Raw genomic sequence first — 15,792 nt, 5'->3', positions numbered from 1 at the left:
TGGTTTATTTATCACAAATTAATTTATATATTAGTATATAATAAATATTATATATTATATATTAATATATTATATATTATATATTAATAAATATATTATATATTTATATATTAACTAATAAAGTGCCATTTAAATATATTATTCCATACTACCATAATATTTTATTTCATTCTACATATTTCGGAAATTTTGCTTCATAACAATTTTCGAACAGTTGTGGTTACGTACTGTAAATAAAGGAGCGACGAGGCTCGATAGTATCCGGAACTCTAAAAAACGGAATTTTGAAATCAGTAGATATGTCATAAGAATTCGTTTATTATGCTGATTCGAAATATGTAATGTTCATTTAGTTTGTGTTAGCGATCAAAGGTTACGAGTCTAAGAAAATTAGCCGGATTTTTGAAAAAAGAAGGAAACACCCCCTTAAAGTCAAAGAATCTCCATGAAAATCAAAACATCAGATTGAGCGTATTAGAGAACCCTACTGCAGAGATTCAAAGCTCCTATTAGCAAAAATGGGGAATCTTGTATTTTTCCCCCGAAGAAAGATCAGGGATATGTGTTTATTTATTTTAATTTTTTTCCAGGGGTGACCGCGTTGAACCAATGGTCCTTGAATATCGCAAGACGGCTAATTGAGACGGAAAAAAAATTTCTAGTGCTCTTTATAAGTGACCAAAAATTGGAGGGCAACTAGCCCCCCTTCCGCGCCCTTTTTCTCAAAAGTCGTCTAATCAAAACTTTGAGGTAGCCATTTTGTTCAGTATAGTTGAAAGGAACGATAAATATGTCTTTGGAGATGACATGACCTCCCAGAACTACTGGAGGAAGGGCTACAAGTTGTGTACCGACATTTATCAGGGAGGGGAGATTTTCTGGGGATGGATTTTCTACGGTGAGAACTTCCCATTTGGAGGGAAGTTTCCGGGGTGAACTTCTCAGGAGAAACTTTAAGCGGGGAGAATTTGACAGAATTCGTATACTAACTTCAGTTTATCTGTCTTATTTTCGCGTTGGCGACCCCATTTTAGATGTGAAAATGCTTTTGGGGAATTGTCCGGGGGAAATTTTCAGCGAAGTTACAATTCTCTGGGGAATTTTATGTGGGGGTATTACAATCGGAGAAGTTCTTCGTCCAGGAAATATCACCAGAAGAAATTCTCCATTAGGAAATTTTCTACGGGAGAAATTTTCCACCCATAACCCTAAAAGGTTCAGAAATTAAATAAAAACAAGTCTTTCTTCATATTAGAATTTGCCAAGCAGTATTGTTTAGGCGGAGTCATAAGCAAGAAAGTTTCCGGGAGCAATTTCCGGCGAGGATGGAATTTTCCGGGGGTATTTTCCCATCGGAAAAATTTTATATGGGAAGAATTTTCTAAGGAAGAATTTTTCTTTGGGGGAATTTTCCACGGAGGGGATGGATTTCCTGGGATTATTTGAAAAACGATCAGGAATTAAAAAAACAGTTTATCTACTGATAGTAAGGAGGAACATTAAAACTTAAAACTAGCATAAACTATTCCATATATGAGGAGGGCTGCCCCCTCCTCAATACCCCCTTTTTTACTCTAAAGTTTGACATTTTGTCTCAATCCTTTAAGAACGATTTCTGAAATACAAGGGCCGAGTAATTAGAATCGGAACGTTTTCATAAGTCCTTAAAAAGCTTTAGCCTAAAGAGAGGGATATTAAGTGGGGGGTAGCCCCCCTCATATACGGAATAATTTTTGTTCGTTTTAAGTTTTAAAATTGCTCCTTACTTTCAGTGGAAAAAAACTTGTTTTTTTTATTATTCTGTTTTTAAGTTAAGCTCCTCTGACCGTACTTTTAATAGAAATCGTTTCAGTAGGCAAGCTAAGTCAATCCCTAATTAGATAATTCTTGCCCAGTCTAATTGTGGAGTGGTCCTTCATTTATTTTGGCTTGTTTTTTTTTTTATTTTTTTTTTTTTTTATTCAGCATTTCCGTTGCTCTGTTTGAGTTTGCTTCAAAAGGTTAGTTTTTCTTTTCTTTATTTGGAGCACTTAAGATGGCTTGTGGTATATCCTTGCCAAAATATTTGCTTTGTTATTTTCGCTTCTTTTTTTTCCACTCGCTGGCATTAACCTCGTTTTCTCGGTTATTTAATTTTATTATTCATTTATTATTTTTTTTCCTGTTTGTCTTAGGTCAATTGTGTGGATTGAAGAAACCAGGGGACACTTTTCAATTGCAGTATTACCTCCACACGCCCCTTCCCAAATAACTAAAATTAAAAAGTAATAAACATTGCATATTACTTTATAATAGAAAATACCAATTACTGACCTACCTTACATTTTGGAAGAGAGGGTTGTCTCATCTATTTTATTCTATTTATCTGTTTTTTATTCATTTATTTTTCTATCTATTTTTTATCTATGTTTTCTCATCTATTTTTTTCAAAGAGTATTTGAATTAGCGATGCTTCTTGGTCCAAAAATTAGCGAGCTTCTGCCCCGAGTTTAGATCCATAGGGACCGTGGTGCCCATGGATTAGAACCATGGTGCATCGAAAAGGACACCAAAGGACTAATTTTAGTGAGATCTTTATCGAGGCCTGAACAAAAAGTATGATTTTTCAGTTCTTTTCCAGGGAAAAAGAACTTCAGTTCTATATGGTTTCAGTTCTTTTCGGTTTTATGTTCTTTATGGTTGCAACGATGGCTACAATCTAGTAAAGAGCGAACAATGGCCCATAGTAACCAAAAGCTTAAAAAAGTGCTAAAAAAAGAACAACCCAGTAAAGACAGTTTTCCATTTGCAGTTCGCTCAGGAATGGTAAATATTATTGAAGATTACAAGATATTATTTAAAAAGAAATTTAAAAGGTTTTTAAAAAAAGAGCATGAAACCCCTTTAAAATTGTATCAAAACGAAACGAAAAACGCACCATAGGAGCCAACATTATCGAAAACCAAGTATAGGGTAATTATAGCCCCCAAACTTGAACAATGAGGAAAATATTTTTTTACATATGACCACAGATTGTATTCTTTTTTTCTGTTTTTTTTTTTCAAAAAAAAAAATTCTTTTTTTTAACCACTAGCAGGGCACTAGAGCACCAAAGTGAACCGTGAAAGGGCTAATTTAAAATATGATTTAATATATAATAGCTACTTATAAATTTGACTTTATAAAGACACGGTGTAGCACCATATGGCACCCAAAAAGTGCACTGTGGGTGCAGCCTTCCCATTTCAAGAATGAAAAGGCTGGGAAGCATGAGAAGAATACTGTCAAAATCTCCATTACTAAAAACCTTTAGTCTGAGGCTAACAATCCCCCTCGCCTCCCAGCTGCTTTAATATTTTTCAGATATCGTCTGCTGACTATCAAAACTTGCAAGAAACTGCAACATCATGGAAAGATGTTTGAGGTCTCATTTAAACTTAATTTTATATCCACGTGTTTTTTATAAGTCTTTTACGTGTTCTTGTAAGTCTTATATTAGCCTTGATAACACTGTCATAACGTAGCCTACCATAAGGCACCAAAAATGCCCCTTTTGGGTGCCATATCTGGAGTGAAAATGCTAGGAAGCATGAAAGGGGTGCCTTCCGAGTCACTATGATCAAAAACCTTAAGCCTGGTGTTTACAATTCTCCGTTTCATAAATCATGGGCTGACTAGCAAAAGTAGCAGGCTCCTGCAACATCGTAGATGGTGTATTTTAAATGTCTCTGCAAACCAATATCCAGAGGTCTATAACCCCCCCCCCCCTTTTTTTAGTGTCACCTCTTTCTTTTAGTGGTCCCTTTAGCAACGTAGAAAAGAGCAAAATATAGCCCATAGTAACCAAAATTTTAAAAACCCGTTTTGAAATAAAAACTTGTAGTGAAAAAATGTCGTTATCTGCAATTCGAAATCAGCGAAATACATTTGTGGTTTCATCTGGTTTTCTCTAGGTTGAATCGGTTTTCATTTATCTGGTTGTTTCGTTTTTTTTTAATGAAAAAAATGGTCGGCTGCCAAAAATTGTAATGGCCAGCGATCTGGAGCCAAAGGAAAAACAGGACTTCGTTGAGATAGATGTGAAGAGATAATAAGAAATGACATAAAGGATTTTGGAGCTTCGGAAAAGGCAGTTAAGAGTGAAGCTTTGAAAAGATCGGGATGGAGGAACAGCGCGCACAGCAGTGAGGGCTCAAGTGGCTTAGTTCTGCAATGAGTTGTTAGTAGTAATAGTTGTATAAAATATTTTACAGTTCGAAATTTAAAGTCTTATTATCTATCTCAAAGAAAGTGGAAAGACTGTTGAAAAAAATAATATTACTGAAAACTATAAGCTATAGTTTTATAATATTTGGGAGGTATTAGACAAATTTTTAAATTTCTTCACTCAGTAAGAAAAAGTAGATACACCTTGCTAACATGCAAGAACTACTTCTAAAGCCGTGCATGTTGCTAAATACACTAGAAATCGAAAATGTCTAAGTAACTCTGATTATAAACATTTTTAGGTACCCTTAATAAACTGTTGAATACGACAATACTTCGTGTTTATTTTGTTGCTAGATATTCTGTTGCTAAGTAATCACCTATGCATTGAGCTTTAAAGTTGATTGAAAGTTTTTCTTTAGGAACAAAAATCCCCTATTTATTTTAATTTTCTTATTCATTATGCCACAAATAGAAGAAAACATGACTCGATTTGCTTTATGTAGGTTCAAGTCTTGTTTAGGCTGGGAAGGTATTAATAATAGAATACTAATTGCTAGTGTTGAGTGATATTTGATATCGATATATCGAAATATCGGACCAAATATCGATATCGAATATCGAAAAGTATTATCGAAACCAATATTTTTTAGGGGTCTCTAAACATCGCTGACCGCTGCAACAAAACCATAGAAAAGAGCTTGCCTGGAACCAATAGGAGTGTTATCCCTCTATAGTTCTTGTACTCCCTCCTGGAACCTGTTCTCTTACCCGCGGAAAATCCACCACTTGAAAATTCTGCAAATGTTCAGCATACATCTTCGAGATTCTTTGCAAGTTTGAATTCTTTCATCTACAAATGATTTTATTTATCCGTATCTTATATCTTACCCTGGCATCTTTTTCGCAAGAATTCATTTCCGGCTCCCGAGTCAGATACGTGTGAATTATTACCAACTGAGATTGAAAAGTTCGCAAAAAATGATGTTACAAGGAACAGTTAGTGTTTTGAATGTTATCAAAGCTAAGCTAGCCGATCAGACAGGGTCAATTTTCTTAGTCTGAAAAATTATGTCAAGGAAGAGGAGCTATCTGTCACAGATAAATTAAGATAAGGTAATCTAGCTTAATGATACTGCAAAATTATTGCCTCTCGTCCAAAAGGCTAGAAATATTGTCAGCTTTTCAGACGTAGCTACCGACTAGTTGCGCCAGGTTCAAATCTCGATTGACAATGTTTGCACCAAAAAACTAAAAACTGATGTGACCGCTAGATGGAATTAGCTTTTCACCTATATTGCGTAGTCTACAAGATTTGAAAGAGTCGGTAACAAGCTCGCTTGCGCTTAACGGTAAAGTGGACCTCATACTCACTGATAGTTAGTGGGGTGTTATTTCAAACGTGACTGTGGTGCTCATACCCTTTGAAGAGGCAACTATTGAGCTCTCATCTAAAAGCTATCACCTATCTCGAAAGTCCTGCCTTTGTCTAAGATTTTGAGACGCCACCTTGTTCAGGTAGATTTTGGTTGATTCTCAGCTGTGGCTGATGAGCTTCTAAAGGCTTTGCTGAATAAAATAAATTGTAGGTTTATAAGCTTTGGTCAAGTCACATCTTTTGTCAAGTCATAAGCTTTGCCACACATCTTGACCTGCGTTCCAAGAAAATGTGTATTTCATCTGACGATCTTCTACAAGTTGAGATCAAAATTGCAAACGGGATGGATTTGGCCTTACTAGCTGCTAAATCTCGATCCAAAGACGCCATTACGATTGCAGTCTCGACAATATAACCTTCGGAATCCAGTTGGTTCGTTGGGTTTTAAAAATGAGGTTCCTATAATTAACGCAGGACATGTTTTGAAAATAATCAAATGTAGCACGGCACCGCAAACTTTCAATGGGAAGCCAATAGTTTCAAGAGAAACTTGTTCATTCAAATTGTGAAAGTCTCGTGCTATGGGGTCCCAAAAGCACCTGTGCGAAGTTCCAATGACATTCATGTCTGTGCCCGCTACCAGTGTCCCTTTCTGAAAAAGTTTTTTCCAAGGCTGGTCCGATAATCACTGAATGGCGGAACCGACTGTCAGGAAAAAACATTGACATGCTTATGTTTTGAATAGCCAGTAGTTTATTTTTCTCTTTTCCTGAGCCCAAATAATTCCAAATCTGAGTTTTTATTATATTCATTTATGTAACCGAAGTTTATTTTTATTGTTTGATTTTATATTATTGGAGTTTTGAAAAAAAATTTATACAAAATACCCTTTATTTGCCATTTGCTTTGCTGAACTTCGCCAAATCCATGAGATAGCAAATAAACTGATCCAAAATATCTATATCGATATATCAAATATCGAAAGTAAAAATATCAATATATCGATTAATCAAAATAATGCCCAACTCTACTAATTGCTCATTTTATGACTAGAAAGTTCAGGGTATCAGTTATAGTAGTATATGCTCCTGTTGAACCGACTGGCGGAGATACTAGTGACTCATATGAATTTTACCTACAGTTACAGGAACACATAGATAGGGTCCCAGGTAGAAATATGGTGTTTTTACTAGACGATTTTAACGCGCAGGTCGGTAGAAACTGGGATAGATGGCTTCCTAGCCTAGGTAAATTTGGTATAGGAAAAGAAAATAGTAATGGCTACAGACTTTTGTAATTTTTTAGGCATAACAATCAAGTTATTACCAATGCGGTGTTTGGTCATAAAATGACCCATAAGTTGACATGGTACTTACGTGATGGTAAGACAGCAAACTTTATTGATTAGGTTATAGTAAACCGAAGACTGGCAGGATCAATAAAAGATACTAGGCTATATAGGAGTGCTGTTATTGATGTTAAAAGTAAAAATCACCATCTAGTAGTGTCTAGGATTAATTTAAAGCTGAAATATCGGAAGGGTAACTACCTCCCGGGATATTAGGATGTTGGTGACTCCAGGATGAGAATTTGAGAGAAACTTTCCAAGAACAGTTGAATCCTAAACTTAAGAGTTTAAAATTTGACAATGTTGAAGATGGTTGGAATAATTTCAGAAAAACAATTTGTAAAGTTGCTGATTGTGTCTTAGCGAAGAAAGTTAAGACTGCAGCTAGGCATATTAGTGATAAGTCTTTATGTTTAATAGAAAGGAGAAGGGGTTTGTACAAGAATTATATGGGTGATAGATGATATGAGAAAAAAAGGAATTAAATAAAGGGGAGAAAGCATTCAAATATGAACTAAGGAGGTGTGAAGTGGAGGCCATGGATAAAATTTCTGAGGATCTGGAAGATGCATCTAGACGGCATAATAATAAAATATTATGCTGCCATGTTAATAAATTAATAGGGAGTAGTCAGTCTGGACTTGTCCCAGTAAAGATAGGAACTGGGCCAAAATTAGTAGTAAGGAAAGAGTTAAAGAGAGATAGAGCGGAAAATTTGGGAATGGGATAAATCGAGATACAGTTTCACGAAAAGACATAGAGGGAAATAAAAAGTTTATGATACCTTGGATGTGAAGGAAGATTTGTTTTGTGAGGAAGAATTAGCGACAGTACTAAAAGGAGTAAAAAATAATAAGGCTGCAGGTGCTGATAGTGTCGTAAATGAGTTTCTTAAATACGCTGGCTCTGAGCTTAGAAAGAAGCTATTGAAGATTATGAATATGATTTTTGAAAAAGGGGAAGTCCCTAATGATTTTAGGAAAACCTTAATGAAACTACTGTATAAAAAAGGTGATAAGAGTGAGTGTCGTAATTACCGAGGCGTTAGTCTGGTCTTTGTAGGTAACAAATTACTTAGTAATATGATACTTTTTAAACTGAGAGATGCTGTATATAAAGCTATAAGAGAGGAACAGTGCGGTTTTAGAAAAGGTAGAAGATGTGTTAACCAAATTTTCACTCTGAGGTTAATAATTGAGAAGTGCTTTAGTTTTCGAACGCCTTTGGCCCTTAGTTTTATAGATTATGAGCAAGCGTTCGATTCAGTTGATAGAAGAGCTTTAGCAAAGGTTATATCCTTGAAGGGTATACCAGACAAATACATTAAAGTGATTAGTGCTATGTATCAGAATAAAACTGTCGCGGTTAAGGTAGGAAATTAGGTTAGCAGCTGGTTTTGCATTAAATTAGGAGTTAGGCAGGGTTATACTCTATCCCCATTTATATGGAGCTTTTTGAGGAACTTTGTCTTAGGGAGCACAGGAAAGGTAATGGGAGATAATGAAATCAAATGGTGAGGAAAAACTCTCCTGGACTTGGATTATGCTGATGATTTAAGCATCCTAGATGAAAGTGTGAGCAAAATGAATGAAGTTTTAGAGGTTTTTGCGAGTTCAGGGTGCTAGAATAGGTTTGAAAATTAATATTAAGAAGACTAAGTTACTAAGGCTAGGAATAAGTGAAGATGAAAAAGTGATGGTGGGTAACGAAAAGATTGATCAGGTGGACAGCTTCACTTACCTTGGTAGAATTATTATTAAGGACGGTGGGAGCAATGAAGATGTTGAAAGTAGACTAGTAGATAAGAATAGGAAAACGAATAAAAATATGCATATTAATTTTTTGGCTAAATGGCTTTCTCGAAATTTTGTTCTGACGTAACTTACGTAACGAACTTCTATATTCGTATATTTTTATTACTTATATTAGGGGGTCCGCCCCCTAGTCAATACCTTGCTATTTAAGCTAAAGTTCAAATTTTGTTCCAATTCTTTAAGAATGACTCCCTATTCACAAAGGCCGTTAACTAGAATAAATAGCTCTGATGAAAGTACAAAAAAAAACTTTAGCGCAAAGAGAGAAGGTAATGACTAGGGGGCGAACCCAATCATATACATAATAATTTATGTTCGTTTTATACTTTGATGTTGCTCCTTACTTTCAGTTGAAAAAATTATTTTTTGTATTATTTAATTTCTGATCGTTTTTTAAATAATGCTGGGAAATCTGGCACACCGTTCATAGCAATATCCCTTCCCCAATGAAAACTTCCTCCATGGAAAGATCCTCCCATGTAACCCCCGACACCCCCCAACGACCAGACAAAATCTCCCCGGAAAACTTCTGTATACTTCCCAATAACCAATACTATATGTAAACATTGGGCTAAGCTCATAACTTTCGGACCTTCCCCCGGGGACTTAGGGGATTATGTCATCCTCAAATACATAGTTATTGTACTTTTCAAACATGCTCAGCAAAATGGCTATCTCAAAATTTTGATCGTGTGACTTTCGGAAAAAATGAGCGTGGGAGGGGTCCTAGTTGTCCTCTATTTTTTTGGACACTTAAAAAGAGCGCTAGAACTTTTAATTTCCATTTGAATGAGCCCTCCCACGATATTCTTGGATCAGTGGTTCGATGCCATCGCCCCTGGGAAAAAAAAACACAAATAAACACGCATCCGTGATCTTCTGGCAAAAAATACAGAATTCAAAATTTTTGCCGATAGGAGGTTGAAACTTTTATAGTAGCGTCCTCTGACAAGCTGAATCTGATGGTGTGATTTTCATTAAAGTTCTAAGACATTTAGGGGGTGTTTTCCCCTTTTTCGAAAATAAGGCAAATTCCCTCTAATTCCGAAAATAAGAAAAAATTCTCAATGAAAACGTCTGTATACTTTTCAATAACCAATACTATATGTAAAAATTGGGCACTTAAAAAGGGCATTAGATTTTTAATTTTCGGTCGAATTAGCCCTCCGGCGATATTCTAGGACCACTGAGTTGATACGATCACTCCTGGGGAAAAAAGAAAAAAACAAAAAAACAAATAAACAACCATCCGTGATCTTTCTTCTGGCAAAAAATACGAAATTCCATATTTTTGCAGATAGGAGCTTAAAACCTCTACCGTAGAGTTCTCTGATACGCTGAATCAGATGGTGTGATTTTCATTAAGGTTCTATGACTTTTCGGGGGTGTTTCTTCGTTTTTGAAAATCAGGCAAATTTTCTTAGGCGTGTAACTTTTGATGGTTAAGATTAAACTTGATGAAACTTATATATTTGAAATCAGCATTAAAATCTGATTCTTTTGATGTATCTATTGGTATAAAAACCATTTTTTATCCGTTTTTTAGAGTCTCGGTTAGTATTGAGCCGGGTCGCTACTTACTTACAGTTCGTTAGCATGAACTGTTTGATTAATTATTTTTCACTTAAAACGTAATCTTTCCAAAGTGGAGGATGCCAGTACGAAATAAAAGCTTTGGGATAGTTCCAAGGCCTTGAGAAGACTGTAAAAACAACAACTGTTATGAATATTGTTGGAAGAAGAAAGTAAAGCTTATTGCCAACAAACATATAGAAAAATTAATTATTGTAGATAATTAAAACAATTTTGCAGTCATAATGAAGATTAATAGTAAATGGAAAATTATTCTTATAATATGAATAGAAAAAAAAACAGAAAGTGCAATAAAAATATATTTGTACTACAATGAGGGGTAAACTCAAATGGAAAATTTCAGAGGGGGTAAGTGGCTGGTCAATTCTGATATATTAGTCTACATTGTAAAAAAAAGTGCTTTGTGTAACAAAAAGTATAAAAATCAATTAATTCAAATAAGTAGGATGATTTAATAGTAATAATTAGTAGGGTATGCAGGTAAAGTAATAGTAATAGGAAAGTAAAATAATAGGGTATCTAGGTATCTAGGTAATACCTAGATACCTAATAATAGGGTATCTAGGTAATAGGGTAATAGGGTATGTAGGTATCTAGCATAATAGATACCTACATACCCTAGTATCTTGTATCAATCCTGGCAGTCTGCCGTTTACAATAACATAACCAATAAGGTTAGCTGTCTTACCATCACGTGAACACCATGTTAACTTACGGGCCATTTTGTGACCAAATACTGTATTGGTTATAACTAGATGGTCATATAGGTAATTTTGAAGACTACACTGCTTTTCTATGACCATAAATAAGAGTTCGAATATGAATATTTGTTAGACATTAATAATAACAATGTGTAGTGTGTTGGCCTCAGGCGGCTGGGTGCTGTGGTGAATCGTTAGTAGTAGTAGTAGTTGTAGTAGTAGGTAACAAAGTACTATACTGGATGTTTCGATCACAAGTTCAGTGACCGTCATCAGCAGAAATACATCTGCTGATATATTGAGCAACAGTATTTCTACTGATGACGGTCACTGTACATGTGGTCGAAATATCCAGTGTATTTCGTGAATGTTATTATCACTGTCTAATAAAAGGGTTTATCCCTGTTCGGACTTTTATTTGTCGTAGATGGTGATACCTACAAAATTGCAGCGATCTGTAAACATTACCATTTTCGTTTCCTACTCGAAATTCTCATAAAATAGGATGTCATCTATCCGTATATCTACCGACCTGGGCATTAAAACCCCCACTAAAAAAAACATATTTCTACCTGGGACTATCTGTTTCTTCCTGTTGCTATAAGTAAACTTAATCTGAGTCACTATTATCTCTGTCAGTCAGTTCTACAGGGGCATATGCTACTATAACTAATACCATGGACTTTTTAGTCTCAAAATGAGCAGCTAGCATTCTATTATAAATACCTTCTCAGCCTAAAAAACTTCGCAGCTTCCTTATTCATAATGAGTCGTACCCCCTGCCTATGCACCCCATCCTTCCTGCCTGAGGAAATAAATTTTACGTCACCTAATTTCAATTTTTTACCCTTGGCATATGCATTTCTCTAACACTTGAAGCACGTTTGAACGTTTGAACGTTGTAAGTCCAGTTTGAAGCTCCGAATAAGTCCAGCTTCTTCATTGTTATGAGCATATATCAATAATGAAACAAATTTTGCACATTTAGAATCAGGATAAATATTAGATTTTTGTGTTGACAATATTTTATTCAAACTTTGTTTTCAGAGTATCGGTTTCTTCTGACAAGAATTGCTTTTTACTCACGGTTTATTACTGCAAGCTGTTTGATCCAAGGCTGTTCTAAATGTAAAGAAAGCTACTGCTCCCATTTTTATATTCAAGTTTCATACAAAAATGCTTCAATAAAATTCATACAAAAATGCCTTGAGAATGATAATCATTCCTGAAAAATTGTCTTCCTCCAAATATTTATTAGAATGGATGCGCCTCAAATACCAAAAATTAACTATCCTATCAGCATTTCTACGATTTTTAAGACAGGATCTTCACAAAAATATTTTTATAGAGATGCTCCCCAAGGCTGCCAGCAGAAAAGGTGAGTACCTACACGGAAGATTGAAAAGAATAAAAAATGCATGAAAAACCCTTCTATTCAACTCTTTTTAAAAAAAAGGTTACCAATAGCACTTCTCCTCCCCCCCCCCCCAAAAAAAAAAATCTGGTGGTATTCATGACGCCTGCCCCACCTTCTGTACTGTAAGCATGCGTGTATGATCTTTTATGTTACACACAGAATAAGATTGCCTGTAGTAGAAAGGCTCTAACACCCCGCAGCACCCGCAACCTAGCCTAACCTGTTACACGTGCAGTCTAAAAATATTCCCAGGAATTAAGTGGGGCTAGTGATTAATATTTCTCTCCCAAAACCCCTTCTATATTTACTTAAAGGCCTGTGCAGACTTACAAAATTTGAACATTAAAAACGCACTTTGTGAGGCTTAAGCACACTCCCCCGGCTGCACAAATATTCACTGGTGCTCCTCTACAAAAGCTAATGCGCAATTACATACCACACTGCATAGTTTTGTTAAGCCTCAAATGAATAATGTTTTCTGATAGAAGCCTTACTAAAAAATGTCTGCATGAAGTTTTTATATTTACAGACTACATGTACCTTTGGGCACAAATGTGCCACTGCGTGGTATTGCTGCCTCTGAAACTAGAAAGCCCAGCATAAAGTTTTTCGATAACTTGTCGAGTGGCTTTTTCAGAAGTTTCACGTAGTGTCTTTCGGTATTCTTGTGTCCAAAGTTGCTCTTTTGCGAATAAAATGACCGAAACATTACTTTGCAAAATTTATGCTGCTTAAAAAAGGCACTATAACTTTTGGATTTGAGTTCCAATGAACCTTCTCACGGTTTTATAGGACCTTTGACTCGATACGATCATCTTTGGGAGCAAGAAAACCATTCTCGTTGTTTTTACTTCATGCTTGTTTTCATTAGTAGGAAATGAACGTTTTTCTCTTAATTGAGGCATTTTCTTCCAGACTCCGTTCACTATTCTTGTGCAGAGTTAACCTAGGTTGACTACTTAAACCTAGAGTTGCCGTTGACCGTCCAAGGTTTCAGTCGAAATTAGCTTATAACATTGACTAGAGCCTAGCACAACTCCTTTCTGAAATTAAATTAAAAGAAAAAAACAGTTTTTTCAACTGAAAGTAAGGAGCAACATTAAAACTTAAAACGAACACAAATTATTGCGTATATGAGGGGATTTCAGCCCCTAGTCAATACCTCTCTGTTTATGCAAATGTTCGAATTTTCCTCGAATCACAAATCCCTGAATCACAAAGGCCAGTAGTATTGATATAATGATAGGTATTAGACAGTCCCCCCATATAGCTATAATGATAGAGAGCGGACAGTCCCACCATATATTTATAATGATAAGTAGCGGACAGTGCTCCCGCCAATACAAGCAAACAGTGTAATGACCGGAATTCAACCACCGTGAAAATTCGTGTTGATCTGTGTTCAAAGTGCGTGATGATTCCTTTGTTTGAAATTGTGAAATTCTTTTTGTAATTTAATTTGTTAGGCGTGTTTGACTTATGTTTAACCTTGAACTAATTTACATAAATTAATTTATTATTAATTAATTTATATAATTACATTAATTTACATAATTATATTAATTTACATAATTACATTAATTTTTTTTTTATTTTAATAGCTGTTTTTATTGATGTCATTTTATTGTACTCTAATGATGATATTTTTCTTTTCCAATGATATGATTTTTTACATTCTAAGTATCTTCCCATTGATTTATATAAAATTTGTGTTTGATGTAGGAATCGAACGTGAGACCCGTGATTTCCTAAGGTAAATGAACGAAACGTTAATTAAATGAATGAACAAGCCTTTGAACATATTATGATTTTAGAAATACATCCAATGAATTGTTTCTGGGACATTGCCCAACTGTTGTTCAGCTTCTGAATACCACAAATGGTTCATTCTATTGAACTGGAACAAGTTCAAGAACATTCAATTTATCAATTGGATTTTCGATAGGTGTTAAAAGTGACATGTTTCGGGGCATTTTTACGGCATCATCATGAGAATATGCATACCACGATGATTTGAGATGCATACTAGACAAAGAATTTCTTCTGATACTTGGACCCCAAGTTCTACCCCTATCCCTCAACCCTATCCCTCCACCATCCCTCCAACCCCTATCCCTCCACCCTCCCTCCAACCCCCCCCCCCACAATTTTTTTTTAACTTTTTTTATTTTTCAAGGTTCATTTTGGATTTTTACATTCTCTTGATTTTTCAAAGTTCATTTTGAATTTCTTTCATTGAAATGCAAGAGTTGGCTTATTGCAGTAGTGTTTTGTCATGGTTTACCTTGTCACAGTTACATTCTCTTAATTTTTCAAAGTTTATTTTGAATTTTTTTCGTTGAAATGCAAGAGTTGGAATATTTCAGTAGTGTTTTGTAGTGGTTTACCTTGTCACAGTTATATTCTCTTGATTTTTCAAAGTTCATTTTGAATTTCTTTAGTGAAATGCAATAGTTGGAATATTTCAGTAGTGTTTTGTCTTGGTTTACTATATCACATTTACATACTCTCGATTTTTCAAAGTTCATTTTGAATTTCTTTCATGAAATGCAAGAGTTGGAATATTTCAGTAGTGTTTTATCATGGTTTACCTTGTCCCAGTTACATTCTCTTGATTTTTCAAAGTTCATTTTGGATTTCTTCCCTTGAAATGCAAGAGTTGGAATATTTCAGTAGTGTTTTTTAGTGGTTTACCTTGTCAGAGTTACATTCTCTTGATTTTTCAAAGTTCATTGTGGATTTCTTTCCTTGAAATGCAAGAGTTGGAATATTTCAGTAGTGTTTTGTAGTGGTTTACCTTGTCACAGTTACATTCTCTTGATTTTTCAAAGTTCATTTTTGGATTTCTTTTATTGAAATGCAAGAGTTGGAATATTTCAGTAGTGTTTTGTTATGGTTTACCTTGTCACGGTTACATTCTCTTGATTTTTCAAAGTTCATTTTGAATTTCTTTCGTGAAATGCAAGAGTTGGAATATTTCAGTAGTGTTTTGTCGTGGTTTACCATATCGCCGTTACATTCTCTTAATTATTAAAAGTTCATTTTGAATTTATTTCGTTTCAGTAGTGTTTTGTCGTGCTTTACCATGTCACAGTTACATTCTCTTAATTTTTCAAAGTTCATTTTGAATTTCTGTCGTTGAAATGCAAGAGTTGGAATATTTCAGTAGTGTATTGTTTTGCTTTACCTTGTCAAAGTTACATTCTCTTGATTTTTCAAATTTCATTTTGTATTTCTTTCGTTGAAATGCAAGAGTTGGAATATTTCAGTAGTGTTTTGTTGTGCTTTACCTTGTCACAGTTACATTCTCTTGATTTTTCAAAGTTCATTTTGATTTTTTTTCGTCAAATGCAAGA

General features: G+C 34.9%; 1 protein-coding gene across 1 annotated transcript in view; it reads left to right on the top strand.

Moving 5' to 3' along the window:
• The window catches only part of LOC148945657 (uncharacterized), a 149,429-nt gene that overhangs the window by 121,522 nt on the left and 12,115 nt on the right, over window positions 1-15,792 (top strand). The window lies entirely within an intron of this gene.

The sequence above is a fragment of the Artemia sp. Qi Xiang Cuo genome, chromosome 12 (assembly GCF_049724085.1).
Source record: "Artemia sp. Qi Xiang Cuo chromosome 12, ASM4972408v1, whole genome shotgun sequence".
NCBI classification, from domain to species: Eukaryota; Metazoa; Arthropoda; class Branchiopoda; order Anostraca; family Artemiidae; genus Artemia; species Artemia sp. Qi Xiang Cuo.
The sequence above is the reverse complement of the archived record's forward strand: the minus strand, read 5'-3'. Positions and strand labels throughout refer to the sequence as shown.